This window comes from Trachypithecus francoisi, unplaced genomic scaffold (assembly GCF_009764315.1).
Source record: "Trachypithecus francoisi isolate TF-2019V2 unplaced genomic scaffold, Tfra_2.0 Lachesis_group6, whole genome shotgun sequence".
In the NCBI taxonomy this organism is placed as follows: Eukaryota; Metazoa; Chordata; class Mammalia; order Primates; family Cercopithecidae; genus Trachypithecus; species Trachypithecus francoisi.
In genome coordinates, this window is record NW_022681471.1 from 122860234 (window position 1) to 122885508 (window position 25275).

Below are 25275 nucleotides of genomic sequence, written 5' to 3' on the forward strand. Positions count from 1 at the left end.
GGTGGATCACGAGGTCAGGAGTTTGAGACCAGCCTGGCCAACATGGTGAAACCCCATCTCTACTAAAAATACAAAAATTAGCCATGTGTGGTGGTGGGTGCTTGTAGTCCCAGCTGCTCAGGAGGCTGAGGCAGGAAAATTGCTTCAGCCCAGGAGGCAGAGGTTGCAGTGAGCCGAGATCGCGCCATTGCACTCCAGCCTGGGCAACAGAGCAAGACTCTGTCTCAGAAAAAATAAAATAAAATAAATACATGTGAAGTTTAGAGAGTGGAGTTCTATCTTTTCAGGGAGATTAGGAACTGGATGCTGCCCTGAGGCACTGGCAATGCAGGGGAAAGGGCAAAGGAATTACAGGAGATGCCTTGGGCTACAATTCTAGCCTTGCTTCAGGCAAGTGGCTTCACTTCCCAGCAACTGTGGGTAATTTACATGTACTAAAATACAATATCAACATAAAAGTGCTTCACCAACTACAAAGTTATTCAATTAATGAAGAATATAAGGCTAACACTCAGAGGGTAATGAAAGCCATTTAAATTTACTTGGTGCATAGTGTGTTCCACATTCGAGCTCTTTTAAGACACCTTCTGATGTGAACCCAAGGCAGCTGGAAGGGGGAACAAAACCACAGAACTACATAGAAGGTGCTAGATTTAGGAACCTGGCAGTCCTGTCACACTAATGCTATAGCAGGTACTGCTGTAGATAGACTAAAATGCTAGTTCCTGAACTAAAGACATTTACCTCCAGATTGAACCACTTAAAGCAATCTCTAAAATTTCTCAGGTTTAAGCACTTTTGCTAGTGCTCAGCTCTTTCCACTGACACCTCTCTTGTTTTTAAACTAAATTTCTGTGTAACTAGAATGAAAGAAAACATATTTGAATTAAATTATGTGTTATTCTATAAGCACAAACTCTTAGTAAAAGTTAACAGTAACAAACAGAAAACAGAAACAGAGTGTGGTTTTTAAAACTATGTCTTCCAAGTTTCTAGATGAATTTTTTACAGACCTTGAATAGTGTGTAAAAAATATTGATCTATTGATATAGGTGAATAAAATAATTCCCATTTTGCTGATTGATAACCTGAGCCATAGAGAAGAGAAGAAATTAAGGCCTAAGAAGAGAAAAAATCTGAACTCTGAGTTTCCTGACTTTCAGCTTAAAAGCATTTTAATATTTTTTTTTTTTTTTTGAGACGGAGTCTTGCTCTGTCACCCAGGCTGGAGTGCAGTGGCCGGATCTCAGCTCACTGCAAGCTCCACCTCCCGGGTTCCCGCCATTCTCCTGCCTCAGCCTCCCGAGTAGCTGGGACTACAGGCGCCCGCCACCACGCCCGGCTAGTTTTTTGTATTTTTTTTTTAGTAGAGACGGGGTTTCACCGTACTAGCCAGGATGGTCTCGATCTCCTGACCTCGTGATCCGCCCGTCTCGGCCTCCCAAAGTGCTGGGATTACAGGCTTGAGCCACCGCGCCCGGCCAAGCATTTTAATATTAATTACAACTTTGTATTAGCATAATTTTTAATACTGAAATTTTATTTATCAAAATTTTTGTTTGAAGTTTTCTGAAATTTCACTCTCTAGTAGCTTAGAAATTTGAAAATTAGATGTTGTCTTCATCTGCTTTATGTTGCTATAACAGAATACCACAGACTGGGTAACTTATAATGAACAGAAATTTATCTGACTCATGGTTCTAGAGGCTGAGAAGTCCAAGAGCATGGTATCAGCATCTGAAAGGGGCCATCATGCTGAGTCATCCATGGTAAAAGGCCCAAGAGTGAGCTAGGAGGAGAAGGCAGAACTCACTTTTATAGCAATCTACTCTAGTAATAAAAAGCCCACTCCCAAATGACAACATTAATCTACTCATGAGGGCAGAGTTCTCATGGCCTAATCACCTCTTAACAGTCTTACCTCTTAATACCATCACAATGGCAGTTAAATTTCAACATGTTTTGGAAGGAACATTCAAACCATAGCTGATGTGATTTTATAGACAGTGTAACTCTAAAATGTGTATCTTCCTTGTAGATGAACTATATTCAATAGTCTGAGTCAGACTAGAAATCAAGTAATTCCACTTTTCACTGCTAATTTATAATCCCAGAACAGCTTTCTATAATTGTGGAAGTAAAAGATGCTTTAGAAGAAAATTTCAAATATTGTAGAAGACAATACAATGGAAAATAAGGGTCTTGTCCCAGTACCCCAAACCCTAGGCCCATTACCCAGAAGATATCAATGCTTGCCATTTCTGGTGAATCCTTAAATATTTTAATGATATACAAAGTTTATATTTATATATCATTTAAAAATCATATACAATGGAATTCTATGAAGCATTTAGAAAGAATGAGGAAGAGCTCTTTGTTGATATGGAAAGCTCTTTGAGATTTATTAATAGAATGAAGCAAAAATAAAGCAAGCCTTTTGTTAGTCATATGTAATGAAAATATTTTATCAATTGGTCTTTTCAATTTGTTATTTGTACCTCAATCTGTTTAAATTGTGTAACAATTATTAATCACAATAATTATTGTCAACTTAAGGTTTATAAAGCATTATGAGCCTTAGATAAATATACTGGAAAATTATTTGAACTATAGCACTCCAAGTTAAAAGACTTTGAAATGCAAGGGATCACCAATAGCACACAGTACCTTTCTGTATTTATTTGTCATTCTACTTGCTATACATTAATTTGGTTATTTTAAACTTTTCCTACCATTAACATTTTCTTGCCAAACAAAATGAGATGTGTGTTTGCCCATTCACGGCTGATTTTTTTCAAAGCACTGAGCCCTGGAAACCTGTAGAGGGCAGCAAAGAAACCTTTCCATTTTGTGATTGTCATTAGATAATTTTTAGACAGTAAATCTTTCTAGAAATGTTGATATTATTAAAAATACACATAATTAGGCTGTCCTTGAAACAGTCAAAGGAATGCAGATGTTACCAAAACCTGAGACTATCCACGTAACATTCTTGGTTAAACATCTCTGTTGGCTCAAAATGCATATAGGAAAAAAGTTCAGGGTTTTCTGGTAGCATACAGGGCCTTTCAGAACCTGCCTCAAACTGTCCTCTCTACCATCATTCTGCATAGCCCCTCACTAGGATCCAGGGTCATCAATCCTAGTGCAGGAAACATCTAAGGCCGGTAAGAAGCCTGGTCATCCCTGCCGTTCCCTCTTTTCCCAAAGTCCTTGGCTTATCTACAGAGAGTGAACTCCTGCTCACCACGTAAGCATCTCCCCATCTACCCAACTGTTTCAATTCCTGCTCATTTCTCTGGTTCAGCATTGGCCACATTTATTGTGATTATCTTCTTATCTATCAGCCTCTTTAGTGTGGGGCTCATTGGTTATTCATTTTTTAATCCTAATCACCTAACACACAGTAGCCCCTAAGTGTTTAAGAAATAAATAAATGCATGCATGAATGAATGAATACTTGCAGAGAGTTAAGATTTTTAGATTTTCTTGGAAAATTAATGCCATGTCACAGAAACATCACAAAGGGACACAGATATTTTACTTTAAATAAAACTCTTACCTTAAATCAAAGTGGCTCTGGGACAACCAGCAGTGGAAGGGTTCTTAGAAAATAAGTATTGTGCAAATCTGTTGCTCCCGAAGCCTTGGCCTTTGGGATGGTAGGTATACAGCGGGTATTTATTACAATAATTTAGACAATGAAAATCACCAGTGGTTCAGAATTTGGCTGTGTATGGCAGAAAGGGAGGAGAATTTAGTGTGGGAAAAAAACCACCATTATACAAGAAAATGTATAATGACTTACCTATCTTTGTGGGAAGATTATATTGAAATGGAATGAAGGAAAACAACATTAATTTCTGTTTTCTATCACTGAACTTTGAGTTATATCCAATATTAGAATAAAGTATCCTTATAGTACAAATGAGAAAAGAAAGGTAGTTTTCTCATCACTGAGAGCTGAGTTGTGAGGGCCAGTTTGGTGTGTGATCTTGGGGAAATAATATTTTTTGCTACTTTCTAAATGACCCACAAAAACTCCTTAAAAAATGTTCCCCAAAGAGTCATGGTTTTAAAACCAAAAAACAGTGGGCAGTTATTAATATAATCTGTTATGCAAAAAATTCACCTTGCACTCCTAAGAGAAAAGCAAAATAAAGACTTTTGATAAATAATTAGCTATTTTAATTTTCAAATTTTAGAAATTTAAGACAGTTCATTTCAGTGATCTTTTTGTTTTCTTTAAATTACATGGGGAAAATGTTTCTTCTGCCTTCATTTCATTTCTGTTGGCCTGATGAAAATAATCACACAGTAGAAAATCCTATTTATATTGTGATATTGTGATGCTATGAAGTGAATCCTTTTTTTTTGTAAGAGAAATGTAAGCATATTAACGTTGAATACTTAGGAGGCAGTCATGGTGGTAACATTAGAAATTATATACAGAAAACAAAATGCATGGTGACAAGAATTTAAAAACTGACTGGAAGACTTGAGTCTTCCCTAGGGTTTGCTAGAGTCTAGGGGTGGTCTAGGACAAGCAAACTTGACCCTGAGCAAGATCATGGAGGAGGTAGACTGTCACAGTTCTTTTTCTGCTTTTACTGCATTCCATATCCTTCAGTTCTCAAGGGCCCATTGTATTCACATTATCTCTTAGTTAATCATAATTCGGTTCTGTAGCCAGACATTCTGTATAAGACACTGGGCCTCACTATAGGACACACAATTTTCAGTTTCTACCTTCTAGGTGTTCAGAAGATTTTGTTCTTTTCATGTTCCCTATATTCAAAACTGTTGCTTAGAAATCCTCTCTGCCACCAATTCATCATCATTACCACTAATTGTTCAGTGCCCTGCCCTAAAATGACTAATATGATGAAGAAAATTGTGCTTTAGAACAAATGAGTTAAAGCTTCACCTCATCATTTTAATAAACTTTTTATTTTGGAAAATTTAGATTTGTACAAAAGTTGCAAAGATAGCACAGAGAGTTCCAGTTTACTCCTCACCCAGTTTCCCCCATTGTTAATGTCTTATGTTGCCATGGTACGTTTGTCACAACTAAGAAACCAACATTGTTATGTTACTATTAACTAAATTCCAGACTTAGATGTCACCAGTTTTTCCATTAATGTGCCTTTTCTGTTCCAGGATGCATTTCAGGTGCCACATTGCATTTAGTAGTCATGTCCCCTTAGTCTCTTCTGGTCTGTGACAATTTCTTAGTCTTTCCCTATTTATTGTGACCTTGACAGTTTTCAGGAGTACTGGTCAGATATTTGATAGAGTATCTCTCAAATTGGGTTGGGCTGACATTTTCCTCATGATTAGACTAGGTTATGGATTTTTGTAAAGAATATCATAGGGGTGATGTGCCCTTCTTGTTGTATGATGTCAGTGGTGTCTGCTGTCAACATGACTTATCACTGGTGATGTTGACTTTGATCCCTGGCTAAGGTAGTGCTTGTCAGCTTTCTCCATTGTAAAGCTATATATATATTTTACCCCTTTCTATACTGTACTATTTGGAATCAAGTAACAAAGTGCAGCTTACACTCAAGAGTGGGCCTAATTAAGCTCCACCTCCTAGAGGGGAGGAGTATCCACATAAATTATTTGGAATTTTTCTGCAAGATTTGTTTCTCCCTTGTCTTATTAATTTTTATATCAAATCATTGTTTATATCAGTATTGAGCCATGTATATTTAGTTTTTACATTTGGTTATAATCCATACTATGCTACTTTTTTTTTTTTTTTTTTTTTTTGAGACTGAGTCTCTCTCACCCAGGCTGGAGTGCAGTGGCACCATCTCCACTCACTGCAACCTCTGCCACCGTCCCCCACCCGGCCCCCCGCCCCAAGTGGTTCTTGTGCCTCAGCCTCCTGAGTAGTTGGGATTACAGGCACTTGCCACCATGCCCGGCCATGCTACTATTTTGTTACTCAAAATTTCCAGGTTTGGCCACTGAGAACTTTTCAGGTTGGCTTCTGTGTCCCTCTGATACATTCTCTCTCGCTCTCAAGCATTTCCTTACTGTGTACTACTATGAGATGTTGTAGGCTCATCTTGTATTTTTCCTGTTCCAGCCCCAGAATCAACCATTTCTCCAGGGATCTCTGCTTCCTTTTATTGGAGAATGACTCCTACAATTTAATTAGGGCTTTAATAGGAATCATGAGCCTTAACCTGGAAGTTGATCCTACTTATTGATTACAATTCCAATGACTTATTGAGTATAAAGTTCACTTATTATACTAAGTACCTCTTGTTGAAATTAACTATTAAATTGTGAAATTCAGGTTCTGAGATCAGAGTTATTTTGGGGAAAAATGTTGCACTTATGTGTAGAACTCAATAGTGTCTTTATACAATAACATGTGGCTGAAGAAGTCCTCATTGCCAAATGGAAAATTCTGCTGGCTTATGTGTCATCATTTGTCATTATTTTATTGTAAAATAAAAATCTGAGTCATTTAGATTTTAAAAATTATCAATTATCTCTGGTGACAGAAATGTTTAAAGCGGCATACCTATTACAGTCTGGAAAGTAAATCTCATGTAGTGAGCTATGGATTGAATGTTTGTGTTCCACTGAAATTGGTATGTTGAAGCCTAATGCCCAATGTGATGGAATTTGGAGGTAGAGCCTTAGGGAGATGACTGGGCCATGAGTATGGAGCCCTCACAAATAGGATTAGTGCCCACATAAGAAGAGACATGGGAGAGCTTGCTTCTTCGCTCTCTACTTTCTGCTATGAGGATACAATGAGAAGTTGGCCAAGTACAAACCAGGAGGCCGGCCCTCACCAGACATTGGATCTGCTGGCACTTTGATCTTGGGCTTCCTAGCCCCCAGAATTGGCAGAAGTGAATGTTCATTGTTTAAGTCACCCTAGTTTAGTGTGTATTTCTTATAACAGTCTGAACTAAGACATAAAGCAAATGTCCTCCAACAATCATCTTAAAGATGTGCCGTTATTACCAACTCAGTCGCTAATGATATCTAACATTACTTTGAAATTTAGAGCAGTGTTTCTCGACTCAATTATAAGGACATATTAGAGTTAAAAATACTCTGGAAGCATTCCAGACCAGTCAGCATCGAGGGGAAAGCCATATTCCAAGGGTTTCCAATGGGCAGCTAAAGTTGTCTGTCAAGAAATAATGCACCATGAATATTTTCATGTTTCTGTGAGGTCAGGGCTTTCTAAGAAAACAGTACTGGCACCTGGTTAAAAGGCAATGGAGTAGCAACCCTAAAGACTGAGGTCTTGGCAGTGATACAAAGTCCTCCCTTTCCCTGGAAGCTTGTGTTTATCTTCCAGGGTGGTGAGTAGAGATCTTTCCTTCTACTTCCCAGAGATAATGATGTTTATGATTCAGACCAGCGGTCACCCTCTTTCTCCACAAAGGGTGACGGACAGATGGGCCAGCAGTTCCTATATAAGCTCTGGGTTTCATAATTGCAGAGATCCTCTCCTGTACATCTCACTGAGTTGCTCTGGGAGGAACTAGGGCTTTGGGAAAAGCTCTGTGAGCAGTCTGTCTCTGATTCAGAGGTCTGGTATATATGTATGTGTGTGTATACACACTTACATGCATCTAATTGTCACAGGCTGATTTGTTAGCTCAAAACTAGGGTAACATTTCAGACCCTTCACAGTTTCAGATTCAACATTGAGAGCCCATGCTCCAAGGAAACCAGGCCTGTGCTTCCATGAGCAACCACTGGTTTACTTTGTTTTTGCTAGGTATCTCCCTTGATTTGCCTGTGCCCATATTGTAACTGTTGTTAAAATATTTTTAACATCACCCCTAATGAGAAACATCAAACATACTGAGCTCCAAATTTTCACTGGGAAAAAATGTCTTTACCAGCTGGGCACGGTAGCTCATGCCTGTAATCCCAGCACTTTGGGAGGCTAAGGCGGGAGCCACGCTTGAGCCCAAGAGTTTGAGACCAGCCTGGGCAACGTGGCAAGACAATGCCATCTCTATTATTAAAACAAAAAAATGTTTTTAAATGTCTTTATCTTATTGGATGCAAAGAGAAAGCAGACTAAGATTTATCTCTGCCTAGACAAGCCTCATGACCGATTTTAGCCAAATCTGTGTTTTCAGTAGAAAGCGCTCTGGCTCTCAGCATGCAAGGGCAGTTCACAGAGTGTGCATTTATGTGAAATTTCAAGTCAATTTCCTGTGTTTTATTCCTTTTCCTCTTTCAACTAACACCATTTGAAAAGAATGAAAGAATTAATCATAGCACTTTGTACTTCTTTTGCACATTTTTTCCTCTCAAGAAGCTAAAATTACTTCACACTGAGTTCCTCAGAGATCATGAAAAGGAAGTCTCTCAGGTAGGTAGACCGCCAATATTTTCATAATTGTCTGGATGAAGGAAATAGGCCATAAATGACAGGTTCACTATGGTCAGTACCAGAAAGCTACAATATAGGTAAATTTACTGAATACCACAGTGGAGAATATTCACTAAGGCTGACTATATCATGTGAATTAAGACCTACCCTTGTTTGTTAAATAGAGGAAATCCTCATAAGAAGATATAACTTTAAGAAAAAAGTATTTTTGCGTTACAGAAAGAATATGATTTATTTTCAAACCTCTCTGGGGAATAACTAACCCACCCCAGGCTCTGGCTTACATACACAGGTTCATCTAAGCGAGATGTAGGTTTTTAAGCCCAAATCATACATATTAAACTGTAGTGGAAAATAACATTAGAATCCCTTGAATAAATTTGTTGGGCTTACTTCAAGAGACTGAACTGGTCCCAAGTAACATTTGATAAATGAATGCAGGATTGACATCTGTAGACTTGGGTAGGCTGATGTCTAACAGAAAAGAATCTCCCCAGTTTCCACACACCGACTATAATTAGGGATGTCTGCCCGCCCTTTGGCTTAATTGCTGCCTAACATCTAATTGTCATAGTCAGTGAGAGCTATTAGATCTAGCGCTACCCCCGAATATGAGCCAACAAAACCCTCTCTGTGCTTAAGCCAGTTTGAGTCAGAGTTTCTGTCACTTGCAACCAGGAGACTATTATACTAATAAAACTATGGCACAAAATTGCTGACAGGATGGAAAAAACGTGGTGCCTGCACCAGATAAATATTAACTGTTGTAATGATATCTTATTCAAACACATAAAACACTTTGCCAATCTTCTGCATTTGGTACACATCACAAACTACTTTATACTGTTAGTTTATGGTTATGATAACTGTTTTAAGCTTTTTGAGAATGAAAGTTAGTTTTAAAAGTCTTTTATAAGACCTAGAATAGTGCCTTTCATAGAATATGTGTCCATAAATATGTCAAAGTGATTGTGTTAAAAATCATGTGACTTGATTATTCGTTTAGCACCTTGTAGGAAAATTAAATATAAATAAATATCACTTGATAGAGACAGACAATTCCTTAAGGTGAAATATAAGATTTTGAAGTTTGTAATTTATTATGACTTATAACTAAGGAATTTTCTAAGGAATACACATCCAAGACGAACATGGGATTCAATGGGAAAACATGTTTTAACCTATTTACATAATTTTATTGTTTTTATCGTGAATATATTGAATTTTGTCAGTCCTCGATTGATTGAAAAAGTGGAAATATCTGGAGAGATGTTTGGACATTTGGGCTTACTAATTTCCACAGTGTTGGTGAAAAGTAAAAATAGATAAATAACATTCACAATTTCCATTGGACCTAGAAATTATTGGTAGAGCTGTCAAAAATGATGAGAGAAGGTGCATACACTAGGAAGAACCCTTACTCTGAGATGCTAGGAAGTGATGAAAAAATACATACATGCCAATTATTGTTCAGACACATGTCATGCCAAATGTATAAAGATTCAGCAATAATTTATTAAGGTGTGTTGGAAATAAACATTTGAAGCTAATAAACTTCTTTAAGCTCCAAAATTTTATTTTCTTGTTTGGCTAGCAGGCTTTTTCAAAAGTTACACCATTGCTGGTTGCTGTTTTTTTTTTTTTTTTTGTTTTCATTTTTAAAGAAAGCATACATTACTTGAATTTTTCTTAAAATTAAGTGTCATCATTATGAAGTCAAATGGCTATAAAGTCTAGCCAATACCTATAAAGGCCCTCAGGCAACAAAGACCAATTTGTTTTTGGTCCCTTCTAAATTCTTTCTTGCTGATTCCTTCCCCTCCATCAATCCTGTCTGTTCATTTTTGCATGTTTCTGGGGTCTTAACTCTGTTGCATGTAGTTTGGGCAACTCTAAGATAAAGAAAAAAAGCTTCAGATGAGAAAGCAGAAGTATTTGAATATAGGTTTGAATAAAGGAAAAATATTAATTATGGAATCACAAACCTTTATATTTAAATGAGAACACTTTCCAACTGTATACATAATGTCGGATATTTTATTGTGAGAGCTAAACAAATATTTTTTCAGTAGGTTTTGAAAAAAGTGTCACGAATTACCATTAAATAGATTCTGTCACTTCCCAAACTCAATAAATCATCTATCTGAATGTACTCTGTAATTGTAAAGCATTTGTAAAAGAAAACTCTTTTATTTCCTCTCTAAATAAAACATTGAGTTTTCTGGACTGAAAACGGAGGGCATATTGAAAATACAGTAGACATTTTATTCTTCACAGAATAAAATCTAATTTGAAGACATCAACTTTCTTCTCTTCCCTAAATTGACAATCTAAAATAATTGTTCAACCAGGCAGAAGTAACAAGTTACCCTTGTCACACAATTTTTATTTTATTGTTTTATTAAATACAAATATTTTATTATGTTAATATTTAAGGAAGGTTGATTCTTTCTCCAATAAGAGGTTTTTTTTATTTGTTTGTTTTTGTTTTTGTTTTTTTTCCTTGAGATAGAGTCTTGCTCTGTCACCTCAGCTGGAGTGTAATGGCGCAATCTTGGCTCACTGCAACCTCCGCCTCCTGAGTTCAAGCGATTCTCCTGCCTCAGCCTCCCGAGTAGCTGGGACTACAGGCACCCGCCACCACGTCCAACTAATTTTTGTATTTTTACAAAAATTTCACCCTGTTGGCCAGGCTTGCCTCGAACTCCTGACCTCAAATGATCTGCCCGCCTTGGCCTCCCAAAGTGCTGGAATCACAGGTGTGAGCCCCACGCCTGGCCCCAATAAGAGTTATATGAAGACTTCTACGTAGTGTATAATCATGCCCTAACTAGAAAACTCCTTTGTCACTTCCCCACACCTCCCATATTCTTGTTAACTCTTTCCATTTAGCCTAATCCTTTCTATAAGTAATTCTTTTTACTCCTCCAATATTTCTCTTGTGCTTTTGTTTTTCTCAAATGCACTTCTGATTTGCTAGAAAGCATATTTATTTCTAAATCAGCCAATGAATGAAACAGTTATTAACCTAAATCTGACACAGTATATGGCCCAAATCAATTTTCTGTGCTCAAGAATTATCTTGGGTAATGGGTAGGCAAATTTTGGCAGTTTCAAAATAGAAAGGTCTGACACTTAACTGATTCCTCCTAGTTAAAATGTGGACACCAATATCAAATTCAAGCATGACACAAATCAGTACCATGTCTGGAACTTAGAAGTTATTATTCTTATTTTAAGGGACAGCATCTCACTATATTGCCCAGGCTGGAGTGCAGTTGCTGTTCACAGGCATGATCATGGTGTACTATAGCCTCGAACTCCTGACTTCACACAATCCTTCTGCCTCAGCCTCCCAAGTGGCTGGAAATATAGGTCTGCCCAGCTGGAGGCTATTTTAATGTTTCCCTTGTTTGAATAAGCCCATTTAGTAACTCTCACTGATGTCTCCTGAAAGATACTACTTTTGCTTAGCTTTCTGATGTGGAGGGGAAAAAAAAAATTCATGCATTTCCCCTGCTGTCTCCTATTGAATGCAAAATGACTTCTGAAAAAAGTTAACATCTATGATGCTGTAACAGACATCATTTAGCAAATATAGTTTATGTTTTAAAGTCAGATCACTTCCTGAGGATATGTCTTGAATTAAAAAGCACAAAATGTCTGGTTTTCATTGTATCCTTACAGTTGCAGAGACAGATAATACATGCATTATTTTCTTTTGCATGCATTTGTTTTGTTTACAAAAGAACATTGGTCATCTAAATGTCTGTAGGCCATTTTCTTTTCTTTTACTTTTTATCAATGACTTGTTAGGCATGACCCTATACTTTTTCACTTCCAGATAATGTACCCTCATTGTTTTTTAAGGGAAAAGCATATGACAGTTTTGCATGAACAATCAACCTTGTGAGGATCAAATGAAACATGTACAGGTTCACTGCAGCCCATGAAGGGATGTACAAATGGTAGCCTTACTATCCCATGTGAATGATTTACTTGGAGATTTTGGGGAAAAATGTGCGAAGTTTGACATGCTGTACACTTGTAATTGCACATGATGTGGTGGCAAGAGACTCGCTTTTTGGAATCCTTCAGACCTACTGCATATCTTGTTTTTACCATGTACTAATGATATGCTTTGGTTTACTTCATTATCTCTCTGAATCTGTTGTCTCATTCCCAAAATGGGCAAAAGATGCCTAACTCAGAAGATGCTGTTAAAATGAAACAAATTCACTGTATGTCACAGAATCAGATTTCTAGAAGGCTTCCAATTTGTTGCTTTCTCCTTCTAAGTCCAGCCCCCTTCTGAACAGGTAAAATCCCTGGTTCATGAGATCCACCAAGGGATTGTGCACAGTAGCCAGGTAAAGGTCAGGGCCCACCTGGGGAGGGGGGCTCCAGCATTCATGTAACACTTAGAATAAATCACATGCTTAGAGAGCTGGGGCGCTATGGAGATAGGATTGGAGAATTACCTGGAAATGTTCAGTTGATTGTAAACTTTGGGAGAGATTTTCTAAGTGCTACATTTTCAACATATTCCGATGGGTATAGTTGAGTATTTTGGGAAATCCAAGAGGGAGAAGGAAACCAAAATGTTTCACCCCAAAATATACTCCTTTGACATATTTCAAGATGGCTATTCAGAAAAGCGGGAAATACAAGAATAGCTGAAAAACTGTCTTTTGTGGGGGAGATTTGTATCTGTAGAGAAAAATCTTCATTGATGCAGCCAGGCTTTCTTTGAAGCCTTTCCTTATCTGGATCTAGGGAAGATTAACTGAGAGTCTGACACTTTTAAAGGTCTAAAAGAAACATTCACCGTCTATTCTGAGGGCTGCTACCTGTGAAGTTTCATCTACACAACAAGACCACTTTGCTAGACGGGCCTTTCTCTCCCTCCCATAACCTGTTTCACCAAGATCCAAGCCTTATTCTTTCTGTAACCTCAGATGGTATATAAACTTCTGAACCCCATTGGAGGGTTGGGGTAATCCCTCTGTGGTTCTCCCCATGCATATTAATAAACTTATATGCCCTGGCTAAATGCAGTGGCTCACACCTGTAATCCCAGCACTTTGGGAGGCCCAGGTGGGCAGATCACTTGAGCCCAGGAGTTCAAGACCAGCCTGGATAAAATCTGGTACAATCTCATGACTACAGAAAATACAAAAATTAGCCAGGAATGGTGGTATGTGCCTGTAGTCCCAGCAGGTCGAGGCTGCAGGGAGCCACGATCATGCCGCATAGGGCTTTAAAACAATGCATATCTGTTATCTCAGTTTCTGTGGGTCAGTAGTCTAGGCATGGCTTAACTGGGTTCTCTGGTCAGAGTCTCATGAAGTTGAAACCAAGTTTTTGGCCAGGCTGTGGTTCTTATCTGGAGCTTGGGTTCTCTTCTAAGCTCAGTGCTTTTTGGAAGGATTCAGTTCCTTGTGACTGTAGGAGTGAAGCCCTCAGCTCTTAGAGTCCACCCCTCTCTGTAGGCAGTGCATAACATTACTTTTTGTTTCTTTGAGGTCAGAAAGAGGGTCTCTGCTCCTTGGAGTCTCTTTAAAGGGGCACATCTGATTAGGTCAGACCCACCCAAGATAATCTCCATTTTGATTAAATTAATGTCAGTTTATCAGGAGCTTTGATTACATCTCACAATTTCTCCACCTTTGCCATGCTAAATAACATAATCATAGAAGTGACATCCTATCATGTTCAAGGTCCTGCCCATCTTCAACAGGAGGTGATTATACAGGGTATTTATACCAGGAGCAAGAATCCTGGGGGCCTTCTCAGAATTCTACCCCCCACACTAATCAAATTAGAATGTTTAATTCAAGCCAGGCACAGTGCCTGTAGTTCCAGCTTCTCGGAAGGCTGAGGCAAGAGGATTGCTTGAGTCCAAGAGTTCAAAGCTGCAGTTAGCTATGATCGCATATTTGAATAACCACTGCACTCCAACCTGGGCAACATAGTGAAACCCCATCACTAAAAAATAAAAAGAAAGAAAAAATGGCATGTTTAATTTGATATAAAAGTGGGTAAACCTTTGCATGGCACATTTTATGTGAATTTTGTTATTTCTAATTGTAGTATAGTTAAAATGATACATTAGGCTTAATTTCAAGCTATGCACAGAGTACTCTAGGTATTTTAATAGGATGCCAGAATCTTATTGCTTTCTGGAAATTCCTCTGTAAAGCCAACAGCTTTTGAATATTTTGTAGAAGACTGCACTTGATTTGACCTGAGGGACTACTTAGTTAAGATATGACCACGTCTGCCTCTAAGTACCTACTTTTTTCTCCATCTCCTTGTTGGATTTTGGTGGTAAAAGGTCAGTTATCTACTGCAAAGTTTTAGACAAGAGGAGTGCTTCTGAATCCATCAGTTTATCTTAAGCTATCCACAATATATTTTTGCGATGTATCTCAATTTGATTTTTAATAATAGTAAAAGAAGGAGTGATAGCTATTTTATTGAATTTATATCCAATCTCAAAAAATATATAAAAGAATAATGAAGTCTCTTGACATTCATAAGAGCAGAAAACCCAATTTAAACAAAAAAGCAGGAGAAAAAGAACCTTTGGACTGTGTGGACAGATAAACACAGTAGAAAAGACGCAGGGGCCAGAAATCCACCCTGACACTCTACGACTCACCAGTTATATGGCAGCTGAAGGTGAGGTGGAGGTCCATTGACAAGAGGAGACTATTTTAGAACTCTGTCTTTTTCTTGCCCCAAACTAAGGGGACAAGCAGAGTTATCACACATAATTTTAGAAAGAAGAAAAGTAACAAAAGGGAAGAAGAAGGTGGCTATTCTGAATGTGGTTTTGGTGCCAAAAAGAATGAAAGGAGCCCACGGGGAGATGAAGCAGAGTGGAGTGGTCAGGGGATGACATGGGCTGGGACCTAAAGCTCCCCAGAGCAGGACCCTTCCAACATTCTTAACTGCCACCTACAAGAAGACATACGTGACCAGGCGTAGTGGCTCACGCCTGTAATCCCTACACTTTGGCCAATAAGATTGGTGGATCACTTGAGCCTCAGGAGTTGGAGACCAGCCTGGGCAACATGGTGAAACCCCATCTTTACAAAAAGTAGCTGGGCATGGTGGCACATGCCTGTAGTTCCAGCTACTCTGGAGGCTGAGGTGGGACAATCACCTGAGCCCTGGGAGGTTGAGGCTGCAGTGAGTTGTGATCATGCCACTGTACTCCAGCCTGGGCAACAGTGAGATCCTGTCTCAAAAAAACAAAGATACAAATTTTCCTTTCTGATCCAGTGTACATATATACATTTATATTTAAGAGTGAAACAAGAGTTTTCCAAAAGAATACTTATACTATACACAATGTACTGTATTTTCTGTTTTAATCTAGGTGGTATTTTAAAGCTGGTTGTGACTTATTGAATTGACTTCATGAGTCAATAATAGGTCATGGCTACAGTTTCACACACAATGACCAGACAGCCTCGGAAGGCACAATCTTTGGAAATCTCCTCTCTGCATATGAACCACCATCATCTGCATTTCAGTAGCTCCTGAATGCATTAGTGGACTGTGTTTTGGGTATTAGTTCCAGGTACCCAGAAAAACTCCCTTCCGTAGCATACATAATTTGGTAGTGATGCTAGATAATGTAATTATGTTTATAGATAAACAATAGTCTATATAAAACACTATATTATACACAGGCAGATTTTCCTAGGTTGTATTTTTTATTGAGACAGAAACATTTTTTGAGGGCAATGATGTTTGTAAATATCCTCTTTAATGGAATAACACAGAATGTTTGTATATGTTCTTCTAGAATGCTGACATAGCCTGGATACAGAATGGGTATATTGCAGCAAGACTTGAGCTTTGTAGAACTAGGATGATTTAACAGTTAAAAACAAAAACAAAACCTATGTCCACCATGATGTTGATTGTCTAAGAAAACAAGAAAAAATACAACCATAAAATTTTATATACTTGCTATGAGTGGGTCATAAATTAGGCACCAAATTTTCTTGAAGTCAATGCAGAAAATTCAAGCTATTTACACAATTCACCTTATGTATAAAATAAACTCACAGCGTTATGAGAAGCACAGCTATTTTTTGATACTGAAATTACGTAGTTTCTTCTGAAGTACCTGCTTCAGGAGAAGATTTCACTTCATGAGAATCAGGGCAAAACATAGACCCCACAAAGACTCCAGCTTTCACAGAGCTGGTATTTTATGCCATCTAGCAGGACCTCACCCTGTGTGGATGGTGCCACCTACAGCTTTGGCTGGGATAGGGGACTGGTGTAAGGACCTGGGACCTGAGTAAGTAGCAGGGGAGTTGAAGGTTGTTATAGGGATGGGGCCAGAGGAGAGGCAAATGCTACATAAAGTATGTTATTGCAAATAAAAGTAGTGGACTAGATATATATATTGGCATACGGATAGATCTCACAAAACTAGTGGCGCATGGCACTATATGTAGTTGCATAAGACTAGAAACAACCCAACTGTACATCGCTATTCTCTGCAGTTGCAAAACAGAGTGAGGACTACTTCTATATACCATTGGCAAGCTATCTCCAGAATATACTGTGAAGTGAAAGGCTAGGTAGAGCAAAGAATATTTTGTATACTTTTGTTTTCTTTTGTCTTTCTTCTCTCTCTCTCTTTCTTTCTTTCAAGGTCTTATTCTGTTGCCCAGGCTGGAGTGCAGTGGCACAATCATGGCTCACTGCAGCCTCAGCCTCCCTGGGTTCAAGTGATCCTCCCACCTCTCAGCCTGCCAAGTAGCTGGGATTCCAGGCACGTGCCACGATGCCCAGCTAACTTTCGTATTTTTTGTAGAGATGGGGTTTCTCCATGTTGTCCAGGCTGGTCTCAGACTCCTGGGCTCAGGCGATCCTCCCACCTCTGCCTCCCAAAGTGCTAGGATTACAGGCATGAGGCACTGCACTCAACTTATTTTCAAAACAGGATATATACACAGACATATTCATAGACGTTTAAAAATAATGGGATGACAGAATAAAAATTAAAAATAAAATAAAATATTACCTATGGGGAAGAGACAGGGATAAAAGTTAGTCTTCTCTGAATAAATATCATTTTATAGATTTCACTTTGGAACTAGGTAAATACTTACATAGTTATAGGGCAAGATTAAATTTAAGAAGAACATTTTAAGAAATCAAAAGCAAGTGAAAAGAATCTGTGAATTGAGCTGATAACATAAGTATAATAAGTATAAAGAAAGGAAATGTTTCAAGTGAATTTAAAGCATGGCAATTTGAGTCAACATCCCTAGTGAATATACCCTAAGGACAAAAGAACTGCAAAATATATTTAACCATTTTCAATATATATTGTTGTTGTTGGTGTTGATATATTATGTTGAGACTGGATGATTTATGGGATGGAAGCAAAAGAATACTTACATTGGTGCTGAGAGATATTGGAAAATAGATACAGATGTAAGATCAATGAGGTTATATAAAAATCTTACAATCCTGAATTTGAATTGGAAGTATGAAATCATGATGTATTTTATCTTAAAAAATACATATTTCCTATCACTGCTTACTAAGAAGGCCTTAAAGAACAGTGAACAGCCCAGTAGTAATAAATACTGCTAGCTCCCAGATTTTGGATTTAAATACCATTTTCTACTAAAAGCAGCTTGGGTTTCTTGGAGAAATAACTGATCCTGGTCTGGAATAGGAAATGCACAAATGATCCTGGAATATCTTATTATACCAGAAAGCAAATTCACAATAACATAGGAAAACATCATTGGCCACCTTTGGGGGATGCTAGGGAAACAACTCATTATTTTGAAAACTGCTGAATAAAGGGAAAGACTCAACCATTTATTCTACCTTTCATACAAACTGTAATCAATGTAACAGAGTTGATGAGGGGGAGTTTTTCAGTTACTAAGTGAAAATGGAATGATAGAATTAGCATATCACTATTTCCCATCACCTGGTAACTTAATGTTTAAGCACTGAGCATCAACTGCTGCTAACATTACACACCACAGATACCCTCTGTGCTTCCAAATGGAAGTACTCAATACCACCAATGAAATATTCTCCCCTCACAAAGAAAAATTAACAGAAGACTAATCAAATCTCTCTATATAACCACCAATTCCCAGAAAACACAGGATGAGAGGAACATGCTAAACAACACCATGGTATGAGATAAAATCCAGAAGATAGGCAAACCTACAGAACAAACCAAATAGATTTTCAACAAATATATGGAAAGAAAATTCTAGAAATCAAAAGAGATTCAAGAGACATATCAATCAGTTGCTATGTATCGCTCTTATTTGGATGCTGATTTACCCAAACAAAAACAACAAATCCATGAGACCACTGGGAGAAAATTGAACATGGACTGGAAATTTGGTAGTATTAAGAAATTGCTGTCTTTTTGGGGTATGATAATTTCAATGTCATATGTTTTGGATATATATATTTAAAGACTTGATAAAATGATATGATATCTAAGCTTTGTGGTCAAGTAATATAGGTAGGAGAGAAGTGTGTAGGGACATAGATGAAATAAGATTAGTCATGACTTAATAATTGTTGAAACTGCATGATGGGCATATGGGAGTTCAGTGTACTCTTCTCTCATTGCATACTTGGTTATATTTGCAGTTTTTCAAAGTCAAAAGTTATTTCTAAAACTATAGTATTGAATGAAAAAAATTATATATGTAAATATGTTATTTACATGATTAAGACAACATGTTCACAAACTATACATATTATCAAGGACACATAAAAATAAAAGAATATATATGAAACAATGTTTCTCCAGGAGACAGAAAAATAAAATATGCATATATATTCACATAAATGCATATGTATGATCATATACATATGCATATTTTATGAATTCATATATATTTACAATATAAAGGGGAATATATTAATATGTATGCATATATGAATATGTTTATTCTTATATACACTCTAAAAGAGAAAGTAAATACACATAGATGTACATAAATGTATATATGGGTGTGTGTATCAGAGAGCCTTATGAGGATCAAATATGATTATGTTCTATGAATTGAGTATTATTAAATCAATCTTTTGCACCAAGGTCCAAAAGAAAAGTGCTATGTATATACAGAGAATTTTTTTGCTACATCATTTGGCTCAGAAAATGGATACTCTTTAATAAATGGGTTGGAAAAGTGCTTTCAAAATGAAGCTGCAAACAGTACTACAGTTTTTGCACTTGGCATGCTATTCTGAAATATTCAATAGCAGTATACCTCAGTGAATCCAAAATAAATCATTACACTCTTTCCTGGGAAAAATAATAGATATCATGCTCTTTTTAAAATATTCATAAGAGTTTATTCTTCAAAGACCATTCTAACATCTTTAAGGTCATTATGATGTCAGTCCAAGGATTTTTTTTTTTTTTTTACATTTTGGCTTGGTTATTTTCCATATTCAACACAGAACTTTATAATAATAAAATTTATTGTCTATCAATTTTATATACTTTAATTATGGTTAAAAGGATCTATGTGTTTGAGGCCTCTATCTACATACCTGCCACTTTCCAATGTGTAATTACACCTAATTACTTCTGTTAGAAAAGTATTTCTCCAAGTCCCAAAGTGTCTATTTAAGAAAGACATAAATATGATTTCTTTTGATTCTAAGATTGACCTGTCACATATGTAAATAGTTAAGCTAGGATAACAAAAAGTCATAGATTCTCAGGTTAGGAGACATAAATCTCACTAACTTTGTATATTAGATACGCTGGTTGCGTCAATGACATTCTGACAATTGATTACATCTGGAAATATTTTATGGTAAATAGTAGATCAGAGTACTACTAGTTTTAAAAAGTGTTCTGGTGCCCAATGTATTTGGAAAATGCTGAACTGGGAGCATGAAAAAGCTTTCTTTACTTAGACACATAATGCTAATGAGCACTGTGATTCTCCAGAAAGGTAGAAAGTAAGGCAGAGTTTTCCAAACTTCTCTTCCTTGGAACAATTTCCTTTCACAGAGCTTTTGTTAGGCTAGTGTTCAGCAAAACACAGTTTGGGAAATACTGGTCTATTGGTGCGTGGATACTGCCAACAACAGCAGCATGAAGCCCATTAAATCTTTTTGTAGCTCTGATTCAGAACTTCCATTTTCTGAACCAGATGCAGAGGTTGGCAAATTTACAGAAAAAACATACGCCTATCTATAAAGATACACTATGAGCTTTCATATAAAGAGATCTTATACAAAATATAAACTTGTTTCGAGAATTAATCAAGGAAAGGTACATTAACTTAAGCTATAGAATGTAAATGAAGATCTATGATTTGAATCATCTGACTTTATGGGAAAGTGAGAAGAGTCGATATCAACATAAGAAATAGAGAATATTTGAGTGTGCACATTTTAGGAATCCACTCTGTGAATTAAATGACAAATTTTCCTGTGAATAACTTGCAAAGAAGAGTCTGGGTTGTTAGTACTTATAAGCTGACCTAAGAAAGAAGAGTTCTGGGGAGACAATAACTAGATATTTCCCTTAGTGACACAAGCCAATCTGATGAAACTAGGCACACTTCTGGGTAGAAGCGATGACTTTTCTGTCTAATAATCAGGGAAATCTTATGTGTGTGGACATCCTCAGAAGACAGCCCATTTTGCTAGTTGTATCACTATTCTCCCAATTCTGCACATGAGAACCCTGAGAAAAGAGGGGAGAACAGGAAGTTTTACAAAGAAGTAGAAGTTGTGCCAAAAAAATCGACCTGAGCCTGGGAGGCAATCAGGTTCCTTCAGAAACTTTTACTCTCCTGGTAACTGTCAAGGTGCTGACCCACCTCTGGGAGAAACTCATTATGAAGGATCAAGCCCCATTAGCTATCTGGGCCCTATTGGCTTCGTTCACCAGCCTAGATTTTGCTTCCCAAGACAGGCTTAGCTAGAGTTAGCTACTTCCCCAACCCATGTGTGGCCTGACTTGATTAAAACCTACATCTGCTGCCTGGCCCAACTAGACAAGACCTAACCTTGTTTATGGCAGTTATTGACTGCCATACTGCCAATTAGCTGCCCATTTCTCTATCAGTTCCAAGAAGATTCTCATTCAATCATTCCACAGAAAGATGGAGAAAACACTGGAAATGAATGCTGTGCCTTAGTGACACCTTTTAGTGAGAACGAAGGGACAGTAGAGGGTGGAATTCTAAACTGGATGCCATCATGTTGGCATGTTGCCAGGCAATTGAGAAGCCAGAGAGTTGAGAAGTACAGTTTCAGTAGAACCAGATATAATGCCAGACTAGAATTTTGCAGCTATGTAACTTTGAGCAAGCAAACTTTTCTGAACCTCAGAGCTCAGAAAGCAGTAAGTTAGCATGCTGCAATGAATGGCATAGGGTGTGAAAGCACAATGTAGAGGTCTGGATTTGTACACTAATAAAAGAAGGCCCTCCTTATAACCATTTTAAGGATTTTAAAATCCCTCAAAATCATTTCATTTAAACTAACTTTTTTTCCCCTTTCCTATAATGCCCAGATATCAATGAGATTCCTTCATCTTTAGTTAAGATACTTTTCAGACATCTCACACTTCAATAATAGCACAGAAGGGGAGTACAGCCCATGGGGCAAAATTCATGTCAGGATATCTACATTAAGACACTAATGATGTCACAAATAAAAGTTAAGGTTACATTTTCCCCTGTTTTAGAATTAACAAGGATGTATGTGGGAAATAAAGATGCATAGAAATATATTAAGTCCATACTTACATGTGAGCCTTCTAAAATGTCTGCAATGTATCTTTGATATTTTTAAGTACCCAAGAATGATTTGCAACAAAAAGTCATTAAAATGGACATGATGCAATTAGAACTCCTGATCTTAGAGTCTTTCACCAAATGTCTGTTTACTTTTGTTATTTAGAATCCCTTCTATTCTTTGACAAATTAACCTATCCTTTGCCAACTTAATTTTAAGGTTGATGTTTGTTAATGCAAAAGGCATACCTGATCATCACAGAGAAGGTGGAAAATGCAGATTAAAAAAATTACTCATGTTTCTACAATCCGTTGTTAATAAAGTATTTTTTGTTTAAACATTTTTGTAAACTAGTGGAATCATACTTTCGATATTTTTTATCCCTTGCCATTATGTCATAAACATTTTGTCATGATATTTCTGGTATGAAAGTAGCTATAGACAATACGTACGTGAATAAGAGTAGCTGTGTTCCGTGAACAGGAGTAGTTATGTTCCAATGAGACTATTTATGAACACCGAAATTTAATATCTTTGTTCACATGCCATGAAATATTTCTCTCTCTCTACACCCCAACCCTTTAAAATTGGTAAAACCATTCTTAGATTTTTGGGCCAGACTGTAACAGGTGATGGGCTGTGGTTTGCTGACCCCTACACTATAGTGACCAAAGCATGGCATCTGGAGCCAGACTACTTGGGTTTGAATTGGCTCTGCTGTTTGCTAGCTGTGTGTCCTTGGGCCGATTACTTGACATTTCTGTGCTTTGGTTTCTCATCTGTGACATGGGGAAGCACCATTCTGTGGCATTGTTGCAGGAGCGACTTAATTAGTGAAAGATACCTCATAAGTATTTAATAAATATTAACTGTTTTTATTATAGGTCTTGTCATATTTACATGTAACCCCCACCGCAGCCATTAACAGCCATATTTGTCAGGTATCAGTGTTTTAATAAGCTTTTTTTTTTTTAAGAGTCTTGCTCTGTCACCCAGGCTGGAGCGCAGTGGCACAATCATAGCTCACTGAAGCCGCCTGGGATCAAGTGATCCTCCAATCTCAGCCTCCCAAAGTGCTGGGATTACAAGCATGAGTCACTCACCCAGCCTGGTACCAGTGTTTTAATGGAGGAGGACATGGTCAGTGCCAGGTAAAGCCTCAGCTGGACCCACCTCTATGGTGTTTGCCGAGTGGACTCATCTGCCACTTCTGCTTTTGAGGTAGCAAGATTGAAATGAATGGATCAAAATATACTGCCACATGGAAACACTATGGGGGGAAAAAAGTAACCTTTGTATTCCCAACAACAGCTATATTATATATTAACCAGGTACCTCTTATAGGTTGGCCTGGAATTTTGCCACAATTTTTAACATTATAGAAGAGTATATTCAGTGTTCCAATTTCTGGCTAATAAATAATTGGAAAACACGGGTCATAAGGACAAACCACAATAGTTTCCCATGGGCTACTAAGAGAACAGGAATAAAGACAGTTGGCAAGGCCAGGCATGGTGGCTCATACCTGTAATCCCAGCACTTTGGGAGGCCAAGGCAGGTGGATCATTTGAAGTGAGGAGTTCAAGACCAGCCTGGCCAACATGGTGAAACCCGGTCTCTACTGAAAACACAAAGATTAGCCGGGTGTGGTGGCACATGCCTGTAAATCTCAGCTACTCGGGAGGCTGAGGCAGGAGAATCACTTGAATCGTGGAGGTGGAGGTTGCAGTGAACAGAGATCACGTCACTGCACTCCACCCCTTGGCAACAGAGTGAGACTCCATCTCAAAAAAAAAAAAAAAAAAAAGAAGACAGTTGGTAAGAAAGAAAGTTCTCATGATTTGGGATATATTTCACTAATGATGGTTATCTCATAAAACTAAAATTCATTAGAAAGTGATATGCCAAAATTTGGACAACTCTTTCATTGACATTGAAACTGTAGCTCAAAATAATGGTTTTAAATGGCACTGTTCTCCAGTCACTTTCTTTTCCAGCTGTTATTAGCAGTGGTTTTAAGTGAAACAACTAACTGTTGCACAATAAAATCCACTGACTAACTGATAATTAGAGTTTTCATTTTTACTTTCTAGATGAGCTGCTGGTTGGGACATGAGCTTGGTTTTCCCAAATTTCCCTTAAGCCATGGGCCTCCAAACTGGAAAGAATATTTTAACAAAGAGTTGGCCCATGCCTTGAAATGCAGAAAGATTACTTCATGCCATCTGCCCCTCCTCCTTGCCTGTCTTCTTGCAGTTCACTGTTAAACAACATTTTCTGGCTCTTTCTAAAATAAGCCAAAATATGGGATGCTGTAGATGAAACCAGTCTGCAGGCTCATTAAAATAGCACACAGAGCCCATCCCCCCAGCCTGGCAACATGTGCTACACAATTTCCAAAAGAGTTATGCCCATTTGAATTAATTTTGGAAATCTCTGTTTTTCTTTTTGTACTTGGTTCATGGCAACTGCCCTAGGGCACCAACCATCCAGGGAAACTTTGATGCATCTTACACTTTGGTCCTGATGACAGGGAAGCATAAATGAGAAAAGCTCTTATTCTGCAGTTAATACAGAGCAAGCGGCTGAGTTTGAAGCAGCCATGGAGAACATTCTAGAACAGGGTTGTCTAATCTTTTGGCGTCCTTGGGTCACATTGGAAGAAGAAGAATTGTCTTGGGCCACACATAAAATACGCTAACACTAACAATAGCTGATAAGCTTAAAAAAATCTCATTATGTTTAAAGAATGTTTACAAATTTGTGTTGGGCCGGATTCAAAGCCATCCTGGGCTGCATGTGGCCCACGGGTGGTGGGTTGGACAAGTTTCCTCTAGAATAAACAAAATTCTGCAATTCACTGTGCTAACAGAAGAGCCTTACCAGTTGTGGTTACAGGCTAGACAGCCAGGTAGATAATTCAATATGAGCAGAAATAAGTCTCCACGAGCAGGGTGGGGCCTGAGAATCTGAAAGAAGCAATATTCTACCTAGTTCAAATATCTTAAACTTACACAGAAAGGGCATTTACACTGATACAGAAACAAAACTATGCAGAATCCAATCAAATGATTAACTTAGGTGGGGTTTGCAGTCTT

General features: G+C 37.7%; 1 protein-coding gene across 1 annotated transcript in view; it reads right to left on the minus strand.

Annotated features, from left to right (window-relative positions):
• FRMPD4 (FERM and PDZ domain containing 4) overlaps positions 1–25275 on the minus strand; it is a 220456-nt gene that overhangs the window by 154890 nt on the left and 40291 nt on the right.